At 40.5% G+C, this 9671-nt stretch overlaps 1 pseudogene; it reads right to left on the bottom strand.

The window, feature by feature from the left end:
- Positions 1–6507: 6507 nt before the first annotated feature.
- LOC124529075 (tigger transposable element-derived protein 1-like) lies at positions 6508–9379 on the bottom strand (annotated as a pseudogene).
- Between the last annotated feature and the right edge of the window lie 292 nt (positions 9380–9671).

The following is a 9671-nucleotide window of genomic DNA, read 5'->3' as shown; positions in this document are numbered from 1 at the left end:
TCTTTAAGCCAGAAGGTTTTTTTTTTTTTTTCCAAAATGGGTTAAACATATGTTAACACCTTTATTAGAATACCATTCTACGGACCATTGGCCAATGGAAATGTCAGTTTCACAAGGTGTGAACACATGTATTCATGAAGGAGGTGTGTCCATTATCATCATTATCATCATCAACAATTAACTTTTATCACACACTGCCTAGGTGCCAAGCATTGTGCTAAGTACCTGATGAGTACTTCCTTGCCTTACCTCTTAGCAACTGCCCCAGCTATTCCTGGAAAAGGTTCAAGGCAAAAGACTGTAGCTCCTTAACGGAAGAAAATTGCCTCCATAATCCTAACTGCTCTTTAAGGATAGATTGTGGGCATTGAAGGCCCGTTGTGTTCTGCCCAGAACTTTGCTGTGTTTGAGAGAACACCAATGGCGGGCCTGAATCTCTGTTAGAGACTGAGATTTGGAAAACTTGTTGTGGCTGAGTGAGAGAACTTAGGACTCTTTGGGTAATAAGGCAAGAGGTAATGCAACAAGAAGAAAGGAGTGGTACAGAGAAGGAGTCAGCAAATGCCAAGTGTTCAGGAACTTGAGAAGTATGGACCAGATTCTAGTGATTTGGAGGTCAAAGCAAACAAGGACATTGTGTCCAGTATTTCATGGAACAATTAGTTTAAGGGACCTGTCACTAATGAATAATTACTAGATACTTTTAAATTACTTTAAAAAGAAATAATCGGAAGACATATACAATAATGTTTTGCATACACGTATATGTATATCTATCTAGGCTCAGCAAAGGCATAATGTTGAAGTGAATTATGTTATATCCATATGGTGATATATTATGGAACCTTGTAAAAATCACATGTATAATCATAACGAAAAAGAAAAATGCTCACAATATTATAGAAAAGTAAAGTACTATATAAATGCAGAATGAGCCAAATTTTAATAGGGAAAATTAGAAAACTGTACATCAAATGTTTATTTTTTGAGAGAGAGAAAGAAAGAGAGAGAGAGAGACAGAGTGCAAGCAAGAAAGGAGCAGAGAGAGAAGAGACACAGAATCCAAAGCAGGCTCCGGGCTCCAAGCTGTCGGCACAGAGCCTGACCCTGGGCTCAAACCCAGGAACCATGAGATCGTGACCTGGGCCAAAGTCAGAAGCTTAACCAACTGCCACTCAGGCACCCCTGGAACACTATATACATCAAAATATTACCAGAGGTTCTCTCTAGCTCATAAGATGATAAAATATTATTTTCTCCCTTCATTTTTATGTAATTTTATCACTTTTACAATGAATACGTTTCACTTCTTGGAGATTATACTTTTTAGACTTTAATTCATAAGGTATCATTTTAATTAAAAAATAATGTAAATAGTACAAAACTCATATTTGGGGAATATGTGAATAAATGATAAATGTTATAAAAAAAAGAGTACAGCAGATTCAAGTAAGGAATCAAATAAGGAAGCTCAGATTTTAGCATGTCAAAAAGATCTACGATTGTCTCTGTTTATTTATTTATTTTAAAATGCTTATTTATTTATTTATTTTGAGAGAGAGAGAGAGAGCGCGCGCGCGCACGAGCAGGGCGGACGGGGAGAGGGGCAAAGGGAGGAGAGAGACAGAATCCCAAGCAGGGGCCATGTCCAGCATGGAAGTAAACCTGTAGAGCTGGAAACAGGGCTCGATCTCAAGACTGGGAGATCATGACCCGAGATCAAGAGTTAGATGCTTAGTGTCATAAAGCAGTAACAAGAAATAAAACAGGCTGAAAAAAAAAAAGTCAGATGCTTAATCAACTGAGCCATCCAGGCACCCCTAAAATTATTTCATTTGTTATGTACTCTCTACCATAAAAGCTTAGCAACCCATTAGAATAATAATCCAGTGTTACAATTAAAAATCTTGCAATGGAGGTCAGGTCATAATCCTTTGAAAATAACAATAAAAACAAAACAAAGCAAAATAAAAGAAGATAAAATGCATAATAAATACAAAAATGAAATAAAAATCTTGGTCTAAGTTAGAATTACCTTTAACCACTTAATAAATGTAGTCTAGATCAAGGACTCACAACCTGAGGGGGTGGTTACAGAATTATGACAAATGCTTCAAATGCATGTAGTCACCAAGCACTACCTGCCTCCTGCAAAATATCTCACACATATGCACTATCATTTTCCAAATATATTTTGAATTGAATATCATTTAATACCAAGGAACATTTTAAATTTTTTAGATGTGATAATGGCATTTGGTATTTTTTTTTAAAAAATGTTCTTTTTGAGACATACACATATCTACAGGTGAAACAACATGATGTAGGATTTGCTTTAAAAATATTTCAACAGGGGCGCCTGGGTGGCTGGGTCGGTTGAGTGTCCGACTTTGGCTCAGGTCGTGATCTCGTGGTTCACGGGTTCGAGCCCCGTGTCTGGCTCTGTGCTGACAGCTCAGAGCCTGGAGCCTGCTTTGGATTCTGTGTCTCCCTCTCTCTCTCTCTGCCCCTCCCCTGCTCATGCTCTGTCTCTCTCTGTCTCAAAAATAAACATAAACATTAAAAAAATAAAAATATTTCAACAAAGGAAAGAAAAAGGAATGGTCAAGCAAAAGTAACAAAGTATTGATAATTGTCGAGGTTATATAGAGGCTCCCTTATACTATTCACTCCACTTTAGTGAATGCTTGCGATTTTTCATTGATATATATATTTTTAAATTTAAGTCAGTCATTATATACAAACCCTGGCAATTGTTGAATTGGGTAACTTAAAAACAGAACAATTAATTTTTTCAGAAAAACATTTAATGGAGAAAAACATTTAATTTTCTATTTTGTAAAAGTGTTATCTCAGTTTTCAGGATGCCTTTTTTATCTGTTAGTGACTCTTGCAGTCATATGAGGTTACAGGTCCCATGGTCAAGTAGCCAACTTACCAAGAATGTATATTTCATGCCTATGCCTTGCACATAGTCAATTTCTAGGCACAGAGTCAAACATTGCAAAGTAGCAATAAAAGGAGCGATCTTGGTGGTTCCGCAGTGCTCCCCAAAAAAAGATCATGGATGATAGAAACCATTGCTCTGAAGAGCTGAATGAGAATCTATTTTATTCCTCGGGTAAAATATTGGTCTCAGAAACCCAGGATTACGATTTTTTTGAAAAAGGAAACCAACTTACAATGATAACAAATTGCCAATGAGCAAATGGTTTATAATACTTGGAAGTAAAACATTGCCTGTTTGACAAATGAACATTGATTCTTAAATAACTGTAGCCACAGAGACAGCAGGTTCAAGGGGTTTACCAAGATCAGAGGCCATCTCTCAGGGAAGCAATTCAAACCACTTACACAATTTTGCTGGAGGTAAAAAACCAAAAAGAATACAAGAGTTTTTAATGGTTTTTAATTGAATTTGACTAGATTACGATTACTTGTGCTCACTCAGAAAGATGTCCTCAAGTCTACAAATTTCAGGACAATTCGTATTGTTTTAACAAAAATGAGAAAGATGGGTCTTCCGGGAAGACATAAAGTGCAATCTGTGATTTTCCATTTTATTCACTTCATTATTAACCTTGGTCACCAACCATGAGAAATCAGCCATTATTCTCAGTGCTGACCACCAAACCTTGATTCCCCTTGCAAAATGTGTCACACTTGAGATTTATAGAGAAAATGCATTCATAGTATGATTGAAATTTTAGAAGATGCCCAGGAGCCTCTTTTGAATGCCATTTTATATACTAAGCAAATAAGGAACATTCTATTATGCTTCTTTGATTTTTATTTCTTATTTTCATTTGTTCAAGCTTCTGAAAGCTACATTTAATATTCAAAAATTATTCTGTGATTTCCCATATAATAACAGTTAGGGGGGTGTGCAAATACAATGGACTCAACATATACAAGTAGTTGAAGGGACTTGAGCTTGTAAGTAAAGTCTTCTCAAACCCCAAAAGTTCAAACTTAAAAGCCACATCGTTACCTTCGTCAGTCACATAAATGACTGACCTGGTCTCAGTTTATCTACCCTCCAGTTTTTAGAATGTACCTTTATCATTCAGCAGTTCGCTCCCACAGCAAAGTATTTTTAAATCACTTTTCTTTTGTTAACAAATACATCCTGCACTGGATGCTAAGAATACAAAAATGAATAAGACACAGTCTCTGATTTTAAGGGGCTCTAATACAAATGGGATATGTAGACGTGGAAACGACTAACACAACTCCAGCAGCTAAGTGCTGCAGTAGAGATATGCAAAGGCGTGGTTTCAGAGAATGAGAATGAGATTAAAAGTAATTAAAATAACAGTTTCAGGAGTCTGAAATTGTACAGGTACCGCTTACTGACCTCTAACATACAAAGAGGGAGAGGATATATAGGTAGGAAAAAAAGCAAACTAATTTCCAAAGAACTTCACTGCATCATCCAACTCAAAGAAAGCTCTGGGACTCTTCAGGCTCTGGGCCAACCTGAATTAGGGATATGATTTTGGTCTGCAAGCACGTCAGATCCTGAGATGGTGGTGAGGATTCTAAGAAGACAAGACAGAAACAAACATGAAACATGGAGGGTGTGGAACCGTGGCTTCACAAATTCCTTCCATATCTGCATTTCTCAGGCAGCTTCTCTTTCAGTCCCTGATGCACTTTGGTTCAGATCTCAACCCCCTTTGTTTATCACTATTTGGATTTTATGACCCAGTCCGTTCCTGGACTGCTTCCTTCATTGCTAGCTGAACCCCCAAGGACACTGTCTGGTAATTTACCTCTAGGATCACCTACTCCAGCTGTGCCTTATTGCCAAGGCCAGGCCGGGGAAACTGTTGGTCTTTTACCACTTGAGGAAGGACAGGGGCCATGCTATGGTATGGGGGTGTCACCATCTCCTTCCTCTAGGCCACCAGACTGAATTATAACACACCTTTTCCAGGGCATCTGGCTCTACATTTTGCACGTTCTCATTCCTGCCGCAAGCGTCCGTGTCCTCAGGGTTTTTCCTTGCCCTGTTTCTCTGACTGAATCATTCATTCCAACCAACATTTTCTTTTAAAATTCTTTTTAGGGGCGCCTGGGTGGCGCAGTCGGTTAAGCGTCCGACTTCAGCCAGGTCATGATCTCGCGGTCCGTGAGTTCGAGCCCCGCGTCAGGCTCTGGGCTGATGGCTCAGAGCCTGGAGCCTGTTTCCGATTCTGTGTCTCCCTCTCTCTCTGCCCCTCCCCCGTTCATGCTCTGTCTCTCTCTGTCCCAAAAATAAATAAACGTTGAAAAAAAAAAATTTAAAATTCTTTTTAAACATTTATTCATTTTTGAGAGGCAGAGAGAACATGAGCGGGGGAGGGCAGAGAGAGAGGAAGACACAGAATCTGAAGCAGGCTTCAGGCTCTGAGCTGTCAGCACACAGCCTGACGCCGGGCTCGAACTCACCAACCGTGAGATCATGACTTGAGCCGAAGTCAGACGCTTAACTGACTGAGCCCCCCAGGCGCCCCCCCCCCCCCCGCCACAACATTTTCTGAACAGTGCCCAATGTTCCAGAGCTCTTCAGTTTCCTTTTCCAATTATTGATCCCCATAGAAATGAATGCCTCATCCCTCCAAGCCGATTTCTGCTGAGAGAAGTTAGTTCATCTATAAGAGAATAATTCGCAAGTACACTTGAGACAACTTCCCAGAAACTTGGGAGAAGAATTCCCAAAGATCAAAAGGAAGCTGATCCTATGTTAAGCCGGAAGCAGAGGGAGTGAGATAAGAGGTTCCTCCAGCGGGTTCACAAGAATACCTCACCAAGTCCTTCCCTAGAAGAACTCCAATTGTTATTAAAATGGATTCAAAGGAGAAAACTGCATAAACCATTACTTTCCTCCTCTTCAGTAATACTGAAGTTTTAAATCTTCCAACTGGCAATACTCTGAAGGAACACCAGAGGGCGGGCGTTCCATTTTAACGTTTGGGAATCCCTCTAAAGTCCCGTCTCTCGGAGAACCCAATCTCACAGATGGATTCCTCTAAGAACTAGTCCACGAAATAAAGTGAGAAGGAGCATGCCTTGTAGAGAAACTGCGGTGTAACTTATTACCCTTCCATATGAAAATATCATCTTGCACCGAATGTGTGCAAACTGCACGAATATGAGGATTATTCCAACTCTAAAAGGGGCCAACCTTGAAGAGTGGTCAAAGCTTTAGAAAACAGTGGTTTGCTTCATGCTGTGGTAGCTGCCCTGCTGGGAAAAGGATTCTTTTCTGCACCTTCCTACTTGGCAAGTGTGGTATTGTTACAAAGATCTAGGAGAAGCAATACTTTTCAGGGACAAAAAAAATTACAGGAAGTATCCCTGTTGCCACACAAAAACAAGTATACATAGATACATGCGTACCTGCATATAAGTGCATATAGGCAGATGTGTACTCACGTGTCTCTGCACAAATGAGAGCCCCTCAAAAACCATGATCATTCTCTCAAGTGTTAACGTTACAGATATTATTTCGTCATTACTTCACTACTCATTTACAGCACTTTTGCTGGTAAGTGGGGCTGAGAGTTTTGGTGACTGAAAGCTTAGCTCCTTTTCGCTGTCGCGGAAGAGTGTGTCACACGTGGATCGAGGGCCACCGGCTGTCCCTGAGGAAGGTGCCTTAAGCCCGCTCCCTCCAAGTGGCTCTTGCCATGTTCCCTTCTGCTGCAACCTGCCCATATCCACCTGACTCCAGCACACCTGATCTCCGGATGCCTCATATAAATGAAAGTTTGTCAAAAAGTGCCAGAAACTAAGTATTAGAAAGAAAATGACTGATTTGTTAATGAAAGTATACCCCTCCCCCTAATATCTCAACAATGATTTTAAAAAATGAACTGATCGGGTTAGTGGAGTTTTATTTATTTGTTTCTTTGTCTCTTTGTTTATTTGCAAACCTAGACTTCTTTTAATCTCCTCACAGAAGAACTCCTGAACTCCTTAAAACCTCTCTTAAAGATAAGCTAAGATGGTTACCTTTGTTCCCAAATGCCAAAGTTTTATTTTCTGGGAAGCTACATTTAATATTCAAAAATTATTCTGTGATTTCCCATATAATAACAGTTAGGGGGGTGTGCAAATACAATGGACTCAACATATACAAGTAGTTGAAGGGACTTGAGCTTGTAAGTAAAGTCTTCTCAAACCCCAAAACATTTTAAGTACATTGAAAACATTTTAAAAATTCAAAAAATAACATTAAAGCCAAACAGCAAGTGATTGCGAGTTATGACTAATATCAGCAAAATCAATGGAGGTTCGACTAAGTTAAATCTACAAAAATCTGGGGTTGGGAATACTTATTCATAATTTCTACAGATGCCAAGGCACAAATATTCTACCTAGAGAATCTCTCATCAATGTTCAGGCAGATATCAGATATATTGTGAGTTTGGTTTCAGACCACCTCAATAAAGTGAGCGAAAGAAATTTTTTGGTTTCCCAGTGCATATAAAAGTCATGTTTCTGCTATACCATAATCTATTAAGTGTGCAATAATAATATGTCTAAAATGTGCATAGTTAAGTAAAAAATACTTTATTGCTAAAAAAAAAAAATGGTTGCCATAATCTGAGCTTTCAGTGAGTTGCAATCTTTTTCTTGGTGGAGGGTCCTGCCTGGATGTTGATGGCTGCTCGCTGAGCAGGGCGGTGACTGCTGGAGGTTGAGGTGGCTGTGGCAATTTCCTAAAATAAGACAAAGTTCGCAACACTGTTTGACTCTTGCTTTCAGACGCAAATTCTCTACAGCACGTGATGTTGTTTGATAGCATTTTACCTACGGTACAACTTCGTTCAAAATCGGAGTCGATCCTCTCCAACCCTGCTGCTGCTTTATCAACCAAGTGTATGTAGTATTCTAAATCCTTTGTCGTCGTTTCAACAATCTTCGTGGCATCTTCACCAGGAGTAGATTCCATCTCAGGAAACCACCTTCTTGGCTCTTCCCTAAGAAGCGACTCGCCAGCCATTCAAGATCGACCATGAGATTGCAGCAATTCAGTCCCATCTTCAGGCTTCACTTCTAATTCTAGTTCTCCTGCTGTTTCCACCACACCTGCACTTAACTTCCTCCACTAAAGCCCTGAACCTGTCAGAGTCATCCCTGAGGGCTGGAATCAACTTCTTCCAAACTCCTCTTAATGTTGCTACTTTGACCTCTTCCCGTGAATCACCAATGTTCTTAATGGGATGTAGAATGGTGAATCCTTTCCAGAAGGTTTTCAAATTACTTTGCCCACATCCATCAGAGGAATCACTATCTGTGGCAGCGATCACCTTATGAAATGTATTTCTTAAATTAAAAAATTTGAAAGTTCAAATGACTCCTTGATCCACGGGCTGCAGAATGGCTGTTGTGTTAGCAGACATGAATACAGCATTAATCTCATTGCACAGCTCCATCAAAGCTCCTGGTTGGCCAGGTGCATTGTCAACGAGTAGTAATACTTTGAAAGGAACTTTTTTTTTTTCCGGTTTTCTTTTTCTGAGCGGTGGATCTCAACCGTGGCCCCAAACACTCAGTGGATCATGCTGTAAACAGATGTGCTGTCATCTGTCACATTTATAAATGTGGTTCCATTTATAAAGCATGGGCAGAGTAGATTTAGCATAATTCTTAAGGGCCCTCGGATTTTTCAGATGTCAAGTGAACATTGGCTTCGACTGAAAGTCACCAGCTTCATGAGCCCCTAATAAGACGGGCAGCCTGTCCTTTGAAGCTTTGAAGACAGGCATTGACTTCTCTCTAGCTATACAAGTCTCAGATGGCATCTTCTTCCAGTAGAAGTCTTGTTTCGCTTACACTGAAAATCTATTGCTTAGTGTAGCCACCTTCGTGAATGATCTTAGCTACCTCTTCTGGAGAACTCGCTGTGGTTTCTACACCAGCACTTGTTGCTTCAACCTTGCACTTTTCTGTTACGGAGATGGCTTCTTCCCTTAAACTGCATGAACCAAGCTCTGCTAGCTGCAAACTTTTCTGCCACAGTTCCCTGTTCTCTTTCAGCCTTTGTAGAATTGAAGAGAGTTAGGGCTTTGCTCTGGATTAGCCTTTAGCTGAAGGGAATGTTGTAGCTGGTTTGATCTTCTATCCAGACCACTCAGATTTTCTCCCTATCAGTAGTCAGGCTCTTGGGCTTTCTTTTTGCTCATGTGTTCCCTGGAGTAGCACTTCGATTCCTTTCAAAAACGTTTCCTTTGTGTTCACAACCTGGCTAACTGTTTGGTGCAAGAAGTCTAGCTGTCAGCCTATCTTAGCTTTTGATGTGCCTTCCTCACTAAACGCCATCATGTCTAGCTTCCGATTTAGAGTGAGAGGTGTATGACTTTCTTTCACTTGAACACTTCAAGGCCATTGTAGGGTTTTAATTGACTCCATTTCAATATTGTTGTGTCTCAGGGAGTAGGGTGGCCTGAGGAGAGAGATTGGGGAACACCCAGTTGGTGGAGCAGTTGGACACACACAGTGTTTTTCGATTAAGTTTGCTGTTCTAGGGGCGCCTGGGGGGCTCAGTCGGTTAAGCGTCTGACTTCGGCTCAGGTCACGATCTCATGGTTGGTGAGTTCGAGCCCCGCGCTGGGCTGTGTGCTGACAGCTCAGAGCCTGGAGCCTGCTTCAGATTCTGTGTCTCCCTCTCTCTCTGCCTC

The sequence above is a fragment of the Lynx rufus genome, unplaced genomic scaffold, assembly GCF_022079265.1.
Source record: "Lynx rufus isolate CCGP_SWC_20201006 ecotype Redwood Valley unplaced genomic scaffold, mLynRuf1.p SCAF_6, whole genome shotgun sequence".
NCBI classification, from domain to species: Eukaryota; Metazoa; Chordata; class Mammalia; order Carnivora; family Felidae; genus Lynx; species Lynx rufus.
This window is presented reverse-complemented; position numbering and strand designations above follow the sequence as displayed.